General features: G+C 45.8%; 1 protein-coding gene across 2 annotated transcripts in view; it reads left to right on the plus strand.

The window, feature by feature from the left end:
* The window catches only part of GMDS (GDP-mannose 4,6-dehydratase), a 433,555-nt gene that overhangs the window by 132,169 nt on the left and 283,747 nt on the right, over positions 1-17,639 (plus strand). The gene's annotated exons all lie outside the window — the stretch shown is intronic.

A 17,639-nucleotide genomic window follows, 5' to 3' on the forward strand; every position in this document is an offset into this window, starting at 1 on the left:
CTGAGTGACCAAAAGCAGCAGCAGCAGCTTTGAGAGAACTGAGATTCCAGCCTCTTTTGCAGCAGAAGTGCCACCACATTCAGTGGGTTCCATTGAAAAATAGAAAATAAAAGGGGAGAGCATTCCAGAGCCTCCCAATGCCCTGCCTTTTCTCAGTTCAGTTCAGTCGCTCAGTCGTGTCTGACTCTTTGCGACCCCATGAACCGCAGCACGCCAGGCCTCCCTGTCCATCACCAACTGCTAGAGTCTACCCAAACCCATGACCATTGAGCCGGTGATGCCATCCAACCATCTCATCCTCTGTCGTCCCCTTCTCCTCCTGCCCTCAATCTTTCCCAGCATCAGGGTCTTTTCAGATGAGTCAGCTCTTCGCATCAGGTGGCCAAAGTATTGGAGTTTCAGTTTCAACATCAGTCCTTCCAATGAACACCCAGGACTGATCTCCTTTAGGATAGACTGGTTGGATCTCCTTGCCTTTTCTCATCTGTGTCCTAAAGAGCAGCTCTTGGAACCTGGGGAGCGTGTTGATTTGGAGAAAGGAGGCCTCCCCTATCCTTTCAGATCTTAGACATTTTAGGGCATCTAAATTGTAGAAACAGAGTAAGTTGTTTTTTTTAAGTAAATTAATACCAGCTTTGTCCTATGGCATGCGTTTCCTGTTGTGTAAAGGACAAATGAAACTTGTGAAATATGTTCCTGGCCAAACACACCCTGCTCGTGCCCCAGCCCCCTGGCATACCTGCTCTGGCCCAGGGATGGGCTGTGCATCAGTGAAGAGGTGATCCACACGCCGACAGAAGGCTTTCCCATCGTTTTTGCTCCTTCTTCCTTGGAAGGACTTAAACGGTAGTGTTCACAGTTAGAGGCTAGGAACCCCAGGCCTGGGTGTGCGGTGTGACCTGTCCGGGGTCACATTCAAAGTCAAAACTTGGCATAGACAGCTCAGTGGGGGCGTGTGAGGGCTGGCATCCAGTCTTCCTGTGTCGTCTGCCCTTCTGCTGTCTTGGAAGGTATAACATGGCAGCCGTAGGTGGCTGGATGGGGGTTTAGGGTTTGAGGGTTCAGAGCTTTAGTGCCTTCTCTCTCTTTTTACGTGAAGTAGCCTGTCTTTCACGGCTTTTTCAGCCTCCAGTTTTGCCCTAAAGGATCACAGAGTGCTTACCCTTGCTGGGGACCCAGCCTCTGGCCCGTCTTCCGTCTCCACATCTCCTTCCGTGTCTGTCTGCCCTTCCAGCATTTAATGAGCTCCTTTCACTTTTGCGGCAGCCGTGTCAGGTGTAAAGGAACACAGCCTGTTTTTGTGCTCAGAGCAGATGAGCTGATAGAAAGACACTCAGGTCTGCTTCTCCTGCGCTTGTGCTGAAGGAATAAGGGCTCCTTGGGATTTCCGAGTGAAGGTCGGCTTGCCGGGGCCGGAAAGGACGCAAGAACAGAGGAGCCCTGAGCCCCCGAGGGCTGTTTCAGCAGTCTCTGTTGCAGGTGATGGAGTGAGGGTGTGGGCCCAGTTAGCTCCTGGGAGTGGGCTTACTTGGTTGCACTTGCTGGAAAGACAGGCGCTGAAGGGCAGCTGTGTGCGACAGGATGCAGGAAGGTGCTGGAGAAGACAGGGAGCTTGGTCCCCGCTTGGCAGGCATCTGTTGTCTGTGGCCGAGGGAGCTGTTTAGAGGAAGGTGATGTGTGGTCCTGGGCGATGTGAATGAGAGGGTCGGTGCTGAGGCTGCCACGGTGTGTCCATGAGGTTTGGATCTGCCATGCCTGCTTTGCATGTGGTGTCAGACACCAGCAGGGGAGTTAGTGGAGGGAGCAGAGGAGGAGGGGTGGGGGAGAAGGATGGGGGTGCCCAGGCACTCCTAGGATGGGGGGCCCAGGGAGACCTCAGATGGGGGGCCACAGACGCCTCTGATGGGGGGGCCCAGGGAGACCTTGGATGGGGGGCCACGGATGCCTCTGATGGGGGGATCCTGGGGAGACCTCAGAGCAGCCTCTGAGGTGTCTGACTTCTGGCCTGGCCTGTCCTTCCCTCCATTAGCCTCTTTAGAGGGGCCATAGTGTTAACGATGTCTATGAGCATATATAAAAATGTGATTTGGGTTATTTTATTTTATTTATTTTATGATTAATTTATGATTATTATATCAACTCATTATATTTTATGATTTTAGTTTACTATCTTTCCAGCCTCCACATTAGTGTCTTCCTTCATCACAAGGCTAGGTCCTAAACCAAGGACATATGTTACCTTATCATACGGAACTTGTTTCCTTTGTAATTTTACTTTTGTAATTGTAGTTTTCTTTGTATCTTTAAATGCATTATTCTGAGAAAATGCCCCTCAGCTTCATGCACAGCACAAACACGGTCCAGGATGCAGGCTGGACCACGCGTCCTGTGCTCCTGGGTCCCCAGCAGTGTCTCCACATGGGCCCTGGGCGGACGTCTGGACACGAGGCCTGGGCCGTGGACCAGCCTCCTCCCCTGGGGTCTCAGCATCCATCCGGCCCCGTCCCGGGACTTGGCAGGCAGACAGTCTGTGTGACCGGCTCCTCTCATCCCCGCAGCCAGTGTGGGGCGTGGGGTGCGGGACCTCCCCATGTGAGTGCCCAGATGTGGTCTTGGATGCTGTAGTTTTCTGTAACACAAGACGATGATGGAAAAGGATATAGCACTTGAGACGCACCATGATGATGTAGGCGCTTGTGCCAAAAGGACTGGAAATAAACAAAGATGCTTGCAGGTATCGATACTTTTTCTTTACTTTCCATCTCTCTGTAGAATCTCTTAGCTTTATGGCAGTAGAATCAGTGTCAGGTATAAAGACTGCCTCTGCTTGAATTGTGGGTAACAGCGCCAGAGCCACGCCTTTCCAGATTAACTTGCTGAGCCTTGAGCCTGTTTCCGAGCAGCGTGAGGTGGTGGCCGGGGACGCTGCCTGCTGCCTGCTGACGGCAAATATGCTTTTACTCACACAGCGACCGCCTCTTCAGAGACGACGTGGCGGGAGAGGCCCTCCCGCGTCATCTTGGCTCCCGGCTGCAGCCGCGCCCTCGCGCCCCTGTGCCCTCTGCGGGCCTGGCTTGAGCGGCTGCAGCGCGTTGTTCGTGCTGTGAGTACAGTGGTTACAGTGTCACACTGTGAGTGCTGTAAGTCACGTGCTTAACGAGGTAGAATCTGAGCTTCCTGTCCCAGGTGAACAGAGTAGATACATTTCTCATCAAACATTCTTCAGTGCCTAGACTATGGAGGCCACTGGTGTTTCAAGGGAGGTGCAATCTACAATATGATAGACTTTTCTAGTTACAGGCTTTCGACTCTACATACAGTCCCTGATATTGTGAAAGTGAAAGTCTCTCAGTTGTGTCCGATTCTTTGGGACCCCATGAACTAGTCCATGGAATTCTCCCGGCCAGAATACTGGAGTGGGTAGCCTTTCCCTTCTCCAGGGGATCTTCCCAACCCAGGGATCAAACCCAGGTCTCCCGTATTGCAGGCAGGCGGATTATTTACCAGCTGAGCCACCAGGGAAGCCCAAGAATACTGGAGTCGGTAGCCTATCCCTTCTCCAGGGGATCTTCCTGACCCAGGAATCAAGCCAGGGTCTCCTGCATTGCAGGCGGATTCTTTACCAGTTGAGCCCTTTTTTATCTTGGAGAATTTGTGTGTGTGTTAAATTGAGACGTGCATGGGACACTTACAAGTCTTAATTCTGGAGAAGCGGAGAAGAACTTTTCTCTTTTAAACCCAAGTCTTTCCTCCTCCCTCGCCCGGTGTGCACCAGGTCCCGGGGCCACCTTGCCCACTCCTCGTCCTTCTCCAGGTGCCCGCCCTCCCCTGGGCACCCTGTCCTTCTGCTCAGGCAGGCTGGCCGCTGAGCGCCCCGAGTGCAGACACCGCCCTGATCCGGCAAGGATTCCTCGCCTTGGGTGGCCTGACCTCTCTTTAGCCCTTTAGATTTTTTACACCACCCTGAAGAGACCCAACTTCTCTGGTCTTGAACACATTAACAGCTTAACTGCTCTCAAGTCATTTCTCTGCTTTCCTGGAGGTGGAAATTTATATCATCGTGTATGTCAGATGTTACATTTTCTCTTCCTTATTTTGATCCAGAAGCTATTTGAATTGTTTGATTGCTTGGTTTCCTGGCCCGCTCAGAAACCCAGAGACATGAGAGCCCCACAGCTGTCTTCTCTTCAAGGGCCTGGATTCTTCATGAATTTAGAATTTTACTATTTTGAATTTGGTTTGCTTTCCTGTCATCCATTTATTATGAGATTTGCACTGTAGGGAAGGCAGGACTCCACCCCCTCAGGGTGGGAGCTGGGCTTGAGAGTTAAGCTGACACAGACAGACGAACAGGAGGACAGTGTGCAGACGGGGGCCTGTCCTGGGGGCCCCGCAGGCCCTGCAGACCTAGAGACATGCGAGGCCCGGGTTCACACACAGGGTGAGCAGAGACACGTGGTGGAGATGCAGCCGGAGCACGTGGGGAGCAGCGGCCCCTGGGCTGCGTCCCCAGCCCTCGGCCTCCACCCAGTTGTCTGCGGGCCACAGTGTCTGTCCTTGGGCATCGTGAGGGCATCTTTCACGTGGGGGTTTCCTTCCTGCTCCCAGGACAGAAGGTAGAGGTCAGGGTACCCTCCCTTCTTCTGCTGTTCTTCCAGTACCTTTGGCTCAAAATAATCCTTGAGCCAAAGTGGCATATTTTGGGGTGACATGTCCTGCCACCTCCATGTCCTTCAGTAATTCAGTAGGTATCAGAAGACTTCTCACAAATGGTTTATACCACAGCATTTGTGATTTTTAACAAGTCCCTGATCTCTGCGTGCCTGTCTCCTAATCTGTACACAGAAGTAACAGTGGTATGGCCTCCCGAGGGTTGTTGTGAGGTTTATAGGAATGTGAGTGCAGTGCTTCGAAGGCCTCCTCCTCCAGCGAGGGTGCCCTGCAAGTGGCGTGCCCTGGGGCTCCCGAAGGACAGCCCACCGTGGAGTTGCCTGCCCTTCCTGGAAGCTGGGGAGGCCTGAGCCCCTGCTTTCATGCCAGCTGCACTACCCAGCGCGGAGCCTCCGCCCCTGGTGTGCCGGCGCCGGGGCTGGACCCCTAGGACCCCCCGGCGGGAAAGGGGGAATGGGGCCAGAAAGAGGTGCCAGCGGGCGGCATGGGAGCAGGCGACCCGGGCCCAGGAAAGAGGAAGACAGACTTGACATCTGGAGGAACATCAGCTTCTCCTCTGCCTGTTTCTTTTCATCTCTCAGCCTTGCTACCTTTTATCCTCCTTCCGAAATACTTTGACTCAATTTTGACAAACTGAAAAATACAATAATTACAGGTATACGATTGTGATTGTTAACTGATAATGTTTAAAGATGTAGACTGCTCTAGAGGTTCCCTGAGCTTGAGTTACCTTTTAGCATCCGTTTGATGTGCAAAAACATAATTTATGACCAGATCTACTTTTCAGGTGATGGAAAATATGAGATCTCCTCTTTGTGTTTTGAAAACCGTTTCATTAGGTGCTATTTGTTGACGTTCTAAATTCGTGAGATCGCTTTTCCACGTGGTCTGTCGTTAATTATTCATTCTCCATATCTTTATTTGTAGGTCCCTATTTATATCACTCAATTCGTCTATCATCTGGGTATGTAGCTCAGCTGGTAACATCTGTTAATTCATAGCTATTTCTGAGCAGTAAGGTGAGGGGCAGAAACAAGGTTTATTTATTGCTGGCTCTTTTCTAACCACTCAGAGTACTTCTCACCTTCAAACAGCTTCCCCGACTGCAACAAAAGTGTCTTTTGTTCCTTTATGGAAGTGGGCCAAATCGTTTGACCTAACGACAGGTGGGGTATTATTCAGGGCCGCTGAAACGCTGGGCTCCACACGCTTTGTTCCCTTGGGATTGTGTTCGACTCGCATGTTCCTGGCTGCCCTCGTGGCAGGAGGCGCCTTTATTGAGCTTGAAACGTGCCTGCCAGAGCCTTAAAGGAGGTTTCAGCTGTAGGGTGGGCGTTTTACGTGTTAATAGTTACGTAGTTTGGTTTCATTTGCACTACTAGAACCACGTGTGGTGTTTGTCTTCGTTTGTGTTCACGTAGTTTCCCATTATGAGAAACACAGCTGTCGTGGTTGTGTTTGTGAGGACTTGTGCATTTTGGGTTTGGGGCCTTTTGAATTTCAAGGATGGATATGTGTTTACTTGCAAATTAAAAAAAAAAAAAACTTGCAAGGAATGTCTAGCACTTTAGACAAGTGACTTATTCTTTAAGAAGTTAAAGATCTTCCTTATTGATGATTGAGTATCTGTTCTTAGAGCAGGAGCTGATGCAGAAGTTAAGGCTGATGCCGACTTCGAGGTCTGTTAAACACTCTTGCTTCCTTCCTTCCAGTCAGAAAAGATGCGTCCTCGGTGTTTTAAGTTCACTGCACTGTGCTCTGCCGGGGGATGATCAGTGGTCAGACAGAGGCTCTGTCCCCTGTCATCTGGTCCTGGGCTCGTGTCTGTGGCTCATGGGATGAACACCATGTTCCTAGGATCTGACCTGAAGCAGACCCTGAAGCAGACCCAGAGGTGCAGGCTTTGTGTGTGATAGCTCTGCCTTCACAGGAGCGTGTTCTGTCTTCATTTTATAGGTGAGAAAACGGAGTCTGGGAAACTTGCTGCTTCACTCGAGGACGTTGATGCTGGGAATTTAAACCGCAGTCTTTCTGTTCCAGCTGATTACTGCTCTTGGATCTCTCAGTACAGGTTTTAGACACGTGCTCCTGACCGGTTCTGGAGACGACGCTAGTGCCTTGCCACCTGAAGCTCGGGGACTGGGTCGTGGGCACAGCTGGATGTGGCCCATTGTAGCTGCTCAGTTCATGCTTTTTCAGTAAAGTGGTGAAGATGCTTTAAGCGGTCACGGAGCTTAGAATCTGGCTTCATTTTGTTTGGCTGTTAGTTTTTCACCAGTGTTTAACAAAAACCTGAAAGTAAGATACAGATCATTAAGATCGCTTCCTGTTGGAGACTTGAGGAGGGGTGGCCCTGGTGGAGGCCTCTCCCTTGGCCCGATGAGGGCCATTTGGGCGGTGGTTGAGATGACCACAGGGGGCAGGGAGCCCTGGGGTCTGGAAGGCAGGACGCACAAGCAGTACTTGTGTTCGCGGGAGTGGTTGTGTGACCTCTGTTAATTTTCCATCTGTGAAATGAGGGTGTTTATGTCATCATGTCCCCTATAGTTTATTGACCAGAGAGCAGTTCAGAAAATTGCAAACTAGTGAGTGACCCAGTAGTCACGTGAGAGTGAGGGAGGCTCGTATTCGCTGATGTACTTTTTGTTCTTTTATTTTGAAAGTGTGGTTGTATTATTTATTATCATTTCAATTAGAAAGCTTATTTTATAAATTAAAAAATTCAAAAGACAGACTGTAATACCAGTGCTGAAAATGGACCAATTCTATTTCCATTTTTAATGTAATTCATACTTTTTATTCTATAAGATTTTTAGGTCCTTGCCTCTAAGCTTTGTTCTGTCAGAATTATTTATCATGTATCTGGGGTTGATGAACTTAAAAACTATTCAGGGATGAAGTACAGTCTCCTCCCACCATAGGATTTGAGCAGTAGTGCATTTTTAAGCTTTCCCAAAGAAATGATTTTCCCTTTCTATCATTTCTAGAAAGGGAATGATAATGAAATTACAAACAAAACCATGATATATTTAATAATATTTATCATTTCTAGAAAGGGAATGATAATGAAATTACAAACAAAACCATGATATATTTAATAATATTTTTCATATTAATGATCAGCTTTTCAACCTGTCTCAAATTCAAAGAAAATAGTAGTTCTGTGTAGTTCTGTGTTCTCACCTGGTGCTCTCTGTTGGCTTCGTCCAGACACCGGGCAGGAGGGCGTGTGTAATGGGCCATCGCCGGCAGGGGGACGCGGAGCCTCTGCAGCTACTCTTCTCCTGCCGGGAGCAGGCCAGGGGTTCGAATGCCGGGGGCACGTTGGATCCACACGACCGCGTCAGGGAAGCGCCAGCCCTCCAGAGGGTGTCGGTCTCCCCCTGGACGTGTGGGCTGGGACTCAGCTTCTCCACCCCACCCCCCACACCCAGATTCCTTTCTGGTGACACCAGGGAGGCCTTGAGATGCCCCAGAGACTCTCTGGGGGCCAGGACTCCTGGTGCCTCCAGGCGACCGTGTTTGAAAACTCTTCCCGTGCTTATAATACTCTGCCTGCCTTTACCGTCACCTCAGAAATTAGAGAACATTAAATTTCTCTTCTACTTCTGCCTCAGAGCGCTTTCTCACCTGGGTGTGGGGGGCTGGCGGTGAGAGTCGTGGGGTGTGCGAGGGGGACATGCAGTGTCCTGCAGGCAGCTGGGCTGGTCGTGGCTTGGTGCCGCCTCAGCAGCAGCGTGGGTGGCGGGCTGGAGCCCTGGCCAGTGCAGGTACCAGGCTGTATGCGGACATGCGAGCAGCAGGGCTGCCAGCTGCCAGCAGTGAGCCAGGGGACAGTTGGGCAGGTCTCCATTGTCCGCTTTCCGTGGGTAGACCGACTGTCTCTGCGTGCTTGTCTTTGTATTTGTCTGCTTGGTGTTGGTGACCTTTACGAATCTGTGGCGTAATGACTTTTGCCCTGATGGGGAAATTTATTTTTTCTGCACTCTTTTTCTTTCTCTCGGGAGCTCAGTTACACGGATGTTTTAGTATTATTCTGTAGATCCCTACGTTCGTATCATTTTGTTCAGGAACTTCATCCTCAGGGTCCATAGTTCCCTCTGCCGTGTCTCCAGCTCTCCTCAGCCTTCTCTGTCATCACCTGTCTGCTGGTAAGTCCATTTCATTTCAGTAAGATGCTTTTCAGTTCTAGGACTTTCATTTGGTTCTTTTTTCCTTCTTTTTTAAAAGTTCTCTTTCTCTGATGAGATTCTTTTTATCCATCCTGAGCGTGCTTTTTCAAGTGTCCACGATGTGGGTGGCAGTCGCAGCTCATGCTGACATCCAGGATTATCTCGGTATCAGCCTTCCTTGATTATCTTACCTTTTGAGATGGCGCAGGTTCTCATTTCTGAGACACATTGCATCCCTCCTAATGGTGTTGATTTTTTTCTTTGGCAAAGATTGGCTGACTCAAGCTGGCAGCAGTGGTTTGAGTGTGGGCAGTAGCTCCAGTCACCGTCGTTTCTTTCAGTTCTGTCCTGGTGTCCGGGTCAGCTAGAGGTTTGGGCACAGTTCACACACAGATGGGCATGCCATCTTCTTGTCTGTCTTTACTGGAGTCACCCATCCCTGCCAACCTCATCCCCAGTTGCTGCTGTTGCCCTAAACTTAGTCCTTTGTTTCTTCATGTTGCTGCCTCTGTTTGGTCCACGTGGGAGCCTGCCCTCAGGCTAAAGTTCACGAAAAGCAGGAAAGTCACTTGAGTATCATCTCCTCTCCAGACTCTTCACTGGGATGCTCTTAAATATCTTGGCAGTGGTGTTGTGTTGTCCGAGGTTTGTAGTTATTATCTGCAGGCAGTTCAGAAAAACAGGCATTTTTTCTTCTTTTGTCAGAGGCTTCTTCTGGACTACTTACATTTTAATAATCACAAATGTTTCTTGTGATGAAGATGTGTGAAGGTTATATTTTGCTTGGGAAGAACAATGACTTCTGTTTTTTAACATGTTAGAATGGAGGTTTAGAGCTATTGCTTCACTTTGCGTGATAACTGAATGTACTCTTTTTGCATTTTGGTTTCTTTCGTGAGTATAATTTATTCTGAATTCTGAATGAGCACATTTGGTATGTTTCTTGGAGAAATAGAAATTTTTTTTACTATATGGAAACTTTTGCTTTGCTAATAAATAAGAAGATGCTAGTTTTTACAAATCAAGTATAAGCGCTTTGATTAGTGAAGTGATTTATGAATGGAGGACAGAAATATAAGTAATTAACTCTTGTTTAAATTCTATGTTTAATTATAGAAAAAAGGCACTCTGATGATTTTGCTTTGATAATTGGCAGTGCAAGGTGCTAGTAGTAAAGAACCCACCTGACAATGCAGGAGATGTTAGAGATGCGGGTTCAGTCGTGGGGCTACTACCCTACTGATTTGGGCTTTCCTGGTGGCTCAGATGGTAAAGAATCCCCCTGCAATGTGGAAGACCTGGGTTCGATCCCTGGGTTGGGAAGATCTCCTGGAGGAGGGCATGGCAACCCACTCCAGTATTCAGGCCTGGAGAATCCCCATGGACAGAGGAGCCTGGTGGGCTGCAGTCCACGGGGTCACAAAGAGTTGGACACGACTGAGCAACTAAGCACAGCACAGCACATTCATCGATAGAAACATTTTAATTTGAGTTATGCTGTGATTATAAAATGAAATAAATGTGGGTTTTTTTTGGGGGGGGGGCTTGGTCATGTTAAACCTAGAAATTAATTTTCTCAGCATGTTTAATTTCTTATTTCTTAAAATTATGTGCACTTTTAGTCTGCTGAATAAGTATGTTATTGACTTAGAAATGTACACCACTTTCTTCTATACTTTCCTCAAATTTGAACTACTTTGATACAAGTATTTAATCTGGTGTCTATAAAAGGATATGAAAAATTAAGAAATTTAAATTTGTTTTTGTATTTCCTAATTTGTTGAAAATCACAGAAAAGTCCAGTAGAGCCCAGACTCTTATGAAATGCCTAATGCTATCCTACATCTATATGTAAATGTGTGTGTGTTTGTGGAACTAAACTTTATTCATTTTTATGGGTTATTTCTTAATTCTTTGTATTTTTACCTTATCGTGGCCAGACCTGGGAACTTTATTTTCAAAAAGAATACCTGTAATACCATTAGTTTTTAAGGATTATAGAATGGTAATGTTTTAAAAATTAAATTTATCAATATTTTAGACTGTCATGAAATATATACTTATATCAATGTTTGGGGGAAAAGTAAAAAATATATTCTCTTACAAAGATTATTCCATTTTGAAATTAGCTATTTTTCAGCAATCTATTGTCATTTAAAACTGGAGATAAAAATATCAAGAGGTGGTATAACAGGATGCTTCTGCTCTAAAGAGCAGAAAGCCCAACCAAAAGTCCCCTAAACAATGCAGAGGTTTTAAACTTGCATAACAGGAAGTCTGGGCACAGGGCCAGGTCACTGGGGTCACTGTGGATAGATGCTCCTTCCATCTTTTTGGTCCAGCAGCCTTATCACATTAGCTTGGTCCTAGGGTGAGTCCCCTCATTGTCACAAAATGGTTGCTATAGCTCCAGACGTCCAGGTTTCCTTCCATGAATGTGTTATTAGAGGGGAAAACCTTTTCCTGGTGTTTCCTCATATCTCCTTGATCATAGAAATGGAATTATCATAATTGGTAAGCAGCAACCATGATTTACCTTCCCAGACTAGACCATGTGTTTCCTGACCACACAGCACAGTGAATACTGGAACAAAGCTAGGACTTGGGTGGCCAGCAAGGGAGGGGTATAGGGTAGAGGTTGTGTTCTTATAAGCAGATTTTAGATAACCAAAGATTCTTCAGTTCCTTAAAAGAGCCATATTTTCTCCTGCTTTTAGGACCTTCTTCTTGCTGTCTGGAATCTACTCCTAATAGATTCTTTCTCCTCTTTTAACTCCGAACTTGGATATAGCTTCTTTGGGGAAGTCTCTCTAAATATGATAAAAAAAAAAAAAAAAGGAGACTTTAAAGCAAAGCACTGTTACAGATAAATTACCTTTATAATGATAAAGGTTGTGTCCCCAAGAAGTGATAACAATTCTATATATGTCCACACTTAGCAACCTAAGTCAAGCTATAGTATAAAATTGTATAGTATGAAATAGTATAACAATTGCAGAACTTGACTAAGTAAATGGGGAAGTAGACAAATTTTAACCATCAGATCAGATCAGATCAGTCGCGCAGTCGTGTCCGACTCTTTGCGACCCCATGAATCACAGCACGCCAGGTCTCCCTATCCATCACCAACTCCTGGAGTTCACGCAGACATAGTAGGAGATTTTAGCCTACTTTTCTTATAATTACTAGAAGCAGACTATATATATATATATATATATATATATAGAACTGAACAACAAGATTAACTCACTTGAGCCAAGCAAGTAATATATCACATGGCTTGATATGCACTTAGGTCGGGTTACATGGCGTCAGTTTCTTCCGGGGAACACAAAAGGAGCGGCACCCTCCCACCTCACTGTAGGAATCAGTAGAAGCTAACGTAAGTAGTATAAGTGGGGCTTCCCAGGTGGCGCTAGTGGTAAAGAACCTGCCTGCCAGTGCAGGAGACATGAGAGACGTGTGTTCGAACCCTGGGTCAGGACAGTCCCCTGGAGGAGGGCACGGCAACCCACTCCAGTGTTGTTGCCTGGACCATCCCATGGACAGAGGAACCTGGTGGGGGTGGGGGTGTTAGTGTGCCTAGCACTGTGTGGTTTAAAAGGTGTGCAAAAACAGTTGTGCTTAATCATGAAGATACTTCTGATGTGGGTATGAGGACGCTGCTTTCAGCACGTATCCATTTGACCTCCTGATGGGGCACAGATCTGATGCGATTAGGCGAATATGTAAACCAAAAGAAGAACTTAAAATAGAAGTTTGGAAAGGAGGAAATATCCCTTATTATTTACAGGTGGAGAAGATGGAGAAGCTCTGTAGAGTCAACAAAACCAAGACCTGGAGCTGACTGTGGCTCAGATCATCAGTTCCTGATTGAAAAACTCAAGCTTAAATAGAAGAAAGTAGGGAAAACTGGTAGGGCATACAGGTATGACCTCAATCGAATCCCTTGTGATTATACAGTGAAAGTGACAAATAGATTCAAGGGATTAGATCCGCTAGGCGGAATGCCTGAAGAACTATGGATAGAGGTTTGTAACATTGTACAGGAGGTAGTCACAAAAACCATCCCAAAGAGAAAGAAATGTGTGGTGGCAAAGTGGTTGTCTGAAGAGGCTGTACACACAGCTGAGGAAAGAAGACAAGCAGAAAGCAAGGGAGAAAGGGAAAGATATACCCAGCTGAATGCAGAGTTCCAGAGAATAACAAGGAGAAATTAGGCCTTCTTAAATGAGTACTGCAAAGAAGTAGAGGAAAACAATAGAATGGGAAAGACTAGAGATCTCATCAAGAAAACTGGAGATAGCAAGGGAACATTTCATGCAAGGATGGGCATGATAAAGGACAGAAATGGTAAGGACCAAACAGAAGCAGAAGAGCTTAAGGAGAGGTGGTAAGAATACACAGAAGAAATTTACAACAAAGGTCTTAATGACCTGGATAACCATAATCGTGTGGTCACTCATCTAGAGTCAGACATCCTGGAATGTGAAGTCAAATGGGCCCTAGGAAGCATCACTATGAACAAAGCTAGTGGAGGTGAGGGAATTCCAGCTGAGCTATTTCAAATCCTAAAAGATGATGCTGTTAAAGTGCTGCACTCAATATGTCAGCAAATTTGGGAAACTCAGCAGTGGCCACAGGACTGGAAGAGGTCAGTGTTTATCACAGTCCCAAAGAAGGGCAGTGCCAGGGAACGCTCCGACTGCTGCACAGTTGTGTTCATTCCGTGTGCTAGGAAGGTCATGCTCAAAGTCCGTAAAGCCAGGGTTAAGCAGTATGTGAACCAAGAACTTCCAGATGTACATGTTGAGTTTAGAAAAGGCAGAGGAACCAGAAATCAAATTTCCAACATTTGTTGGATCATAGAGAAAGCAAGGGAATTCCAGAAAAACATCTACTTCTGCTTCATTGACTATACAAAAATCTTTGATTATGTGGATCACAATAAACTGTAGGAATACCAGACCACCTTACCTGTCTCCTGAGAAACCTGTATACAGATCAAGAAGCAACAGTTAGAACAATATATAGAACAACAGACTGGTTCAAAATTGGGAAAGGAATGTGTTAAAACTGTATATTGTCACTCTATTTAACTTATGTGCAGAGTACATCATGTGAAATCCTGGGCTGGATGAATCACAAACTGGAACCAAGACTGAAATATCAACAACCTCAAATATGATATCACTCTAATGGCAGAAAGTTAAGAGAAACTAAAGGATCTCTTGATAAAAGTGAAAAAGGAGAGTGAAAAAGTTTGCTTAAAACTCAACATTCCAAAAACTATGGCATCTGGTCCCATCACTTCATAGCAAATAGATGGGGAAAAAGTGGAAACAATGACATATTTTCTTTTCTTAGGTCCAAAATCACTGAGGACGGTGACTGCAGTCATGAAATTAAAAGACATTTGCTCTTTGGAAGGAGAGCTATGACAAACCTAGATGGCATATGAAAAAACAAAGACATCACTTTGCCAGCAAAAATGCATATAGTCAAAGCTATGGTGTTTCCAGTAGTCATGCATGGATGTGAGAGTTTGACCATAGCGAAGGCTGAGAAACGAAGAAATGATGCTTTCGAACTGGGGTCCTGGAGAAGACTCTTGAGGGTCCCTTGGATAGCAAGGAGATCAGACTAGTCCATCCAAAAGGAAATCAACCCTGAATATTCATTGGAAGGACTGATGCTGAAGCTCCAGTACTTTGATCACCTGAGGAGAAGAGCCAACTCATTAGAAAAGACCCTGATGCTGGGAAAGATTGAAGGCAGGAGGAGAAGGGGGCGACAGAGGATGAGATGGTTGGATGGCATCACTGACTCAATGGACAGGAGTGTGAGCAAACTCTGGGAGAGAGTGAAGGCCAGGGAAGCCTGGCATGCTGCAGTCCATGGGGTTGTAAAGAGTGGGACACCCCTTACTGACTGAGCAACAAAATGACTGTGCACAAAGGAAAATCCCAAAATTGATAGAGAAATTGTTCAAGTTAATGACTAATTTTAGGAGTTGGCTTAGCCTGGCCCCTCATAACCAAATAGCATCATCTGGGTGGCTTAAACAATAGAAATTTATTTTCTCATAGTTCTGAAGGTTAGAAATCCAAGATCAAGGTGTCAACCTGGTTGGGTTTGGTGAGAGCTCTCTTTCTGGCTTGTAGGTGGCTGGCTTTCCACCTTGTCCTAAGGTGGTAACACATGGCGGGGAGGGCAGAGGACACAGAATTTGCAAGGTCTGCTCTCTGAGGACACTCATCCCACCATCAGGACCAGGTGGAATGTTCTTTATAGGGAGACGGTGCACTTAAAAACATTCACTCTGCATCATATTTCTTTATGTGATTTTATTCCTAAAAATTCTGTGAATTAGTTGGGGGAAAAAAACCAAAATCCTGCCAGGCGGCTTACTACTTGCGAGGACTTCTCAGCTGAATTTGCTCTCCAAAGGCCGAGCACCCTCTGGGACCCTGTCATCATGCCCTTGCTACCGCTCCTCTGAGTCACTGTTTTGTGAATTTAGGCGGTTTATGTTTGTGAGGAACTCTGTGCTCAAATTTTAATCCAAATCAAACTGTGCAAGATTCTCTAAAGAGAATTGCCAGAAGATTTGTGTTCTCATGGATTATATCAGATGTCCATTACAATGAGAATCTAATCTAGTGTGTGAATTGGGTATTGGTTTCAGTATATATTCAGCCTGCTTCTGACTTTTTAGTGTCTGGAATTTATCCAAGCATAACTGAAAAGTGAAATTTGTACTCAATATAGTCCGCGTTTCTAGTAATTCCTGCATGTGTGTGAGCACACTTCTGTGCTGCACGCAGCCCTGAGTATACACAGTAGAAACATGGTTTTGCTTGTGTGGAAAACCGACTCCTCAAACCACCACTTAGTTTAAGGAATATGATGGATTGGGGGGCCACTTTTAGTATTGCAATCACTGCTGGTGTGTCTCTGTCACTGTCAACTGGCGAGTGGGAGACTCAGAAGAGTTGGCCGCTGCTGCTTTACTCAGTTCCTTTATTTCACGTGATACGCCAGGCGATGGGAAAACCCATGACATGGCATCAGTCCTCTGTCTGCATACTGGCAGGTGTAGTGTGCTTTCTGCCTGCACGTCTAAACTTTGCTGTGCTATGCTGTGCTCAGTCGTGTCCGATTCTTTGCGACACCAAAGTAGCCCACCAGACTCCTCTGTCCATGGGGATTCTCCAGGCCAGAACACTGGAGTGGGTTGCCATGCCCTTTTCCAGGGGCTCTTCCCAACCCAGAAACTGAATCCAGGTCTCCTGCTTTGCAGGCTGATTCTTTACCATCTGAGCCACCAGGGAAGCCCAAGAATACTGGAGTGGATAGCCAATCCCTACTCCAGGGGATCTTCCTGATCCAGGAATCGAACTGGGTCTCCCATATTGCAGACAGACTCTTTACCAGCTGAGCTAGCAGGGAAGCCTGGACCTTTTCTAGTAGCTTCCAAATGTATATATTTTTGCAAAGTCATATTTTGATGTAAAGTTGTGGTTTGTTTTCTTGTAAATATTTGCTTGTTTGGTGTGTTGGTTGGTTGCTTGTTTGGTTGGTTGGTTGTTAATTGGTTTGTTTGGTTGATTGGTTAGTTGGTTGGTTGGTTTTTTAGTTGTTTGGTTGGTTATTTGGTTGTTTGATTGTTCGCTTATTTGTTGTTGGTTTGTTGATTGGTTGGTTGTTTGGCTGGTTATTTAGTTGGTTGGTTGTTTGGTTAGTTGTTTGGTTATTTAGTTGCTTGTTTGTTTGGTTGTTTATATGCTTGGTTGATTGATTGGTTGTTTAGTTGCTTGGTTGGTTGGTTGGTTGGTTGTTTAGTTGCTTGTTTGTTTGTTTAGTTGGTTGGTTGTTTGGTTGGTTGGTTGATTAGTTGTTTTATTGTTTGGTTGTTTAGTTGCTTGGTTGTTTAGTTGGTTGGTTGGTTTGTTGGTTGATTGGTTGTTTGTTTAGTTGGTTGGTTGGTTGTTTAGTTGCTTGTTTGTTTGTTTAGTTGGTTGGTTGGTTGGTTGTTTAGATGCTAGGTTGGTTTGGTTGGTTGGTTGATTAGTTGTTTTATTGTTTGGTTGTTTAGTTGCTTGTTTGGTTGTTTGGTTGGTTGGTTGATTAGTTTGTTTAGTTGCCTGGTGGTTTGGTTGGTTGGTTGGTTGTTTAGTTGCTTAATTGGTTATTTGTTTGGTTAGTTGTTTGGTTATTTAGTTGCTTATTTGTTTAGTTGGTTGGTTGGTTGGTTGTTTAGAAGCTTGGTTGGTTGGTTGGTTATTTAGTTGGTTGTTTGGTTGGTTGGTTAGTTGTTTGGTTAGTTAGTTGCTTAATTGGTTATTTGTTTGGTTGTTTGCTTGTTTGGTTAGTTGTTTGTTTGGTTATTTAGTTGCTTGTTTGTTTAGTTGGTTGGTTGGTTTGTTGGTTGATTGGTTGTTTATTTGGTTGTTTAGTTGCTTGTTTGTTTGTTTAGTTGGTTGGTTGATTAGTTGTTTGTTTAGTTGCTTGGTGGTTTGCTTGGTGGTTTGCTTGGTTGGTTGCATCCAATCTAAGTTGCAGTACATGAACTCTCTAGTTGTGGCTCATGGCTTAGTTGCTCCGAGGCATATGGGATCTTAGTTCCCTGACCAGGGATAAAACCCATGTTTCCTGCGTTGCCAGGCAGATTCTTAGCCACTGGAGCACCAGGGAAGTCCAAAAATTGTGGTTTAAAGTCTGTATTAAGGACTTCCCTGGTGGTCCAGTGGTTTGAAATACACCTGCCAATGCAGGGTGCTGCTGCTGCTGCTG

Source organism: Bos javanicus, chromosome 23, assembly GCF_032452875.1.
Source record: "Bos javanicus breed banteng chromosome 23, ARS-OSU_banteng_1.0, whole genome shotgun sequence".
Taxonomy (NCBI): domain Eukaryota; kingdom Metazoa; phylum Chordata; class Mammalia; order Artiodactyla; family Bovidae; genus Bos; species Bos javanicus.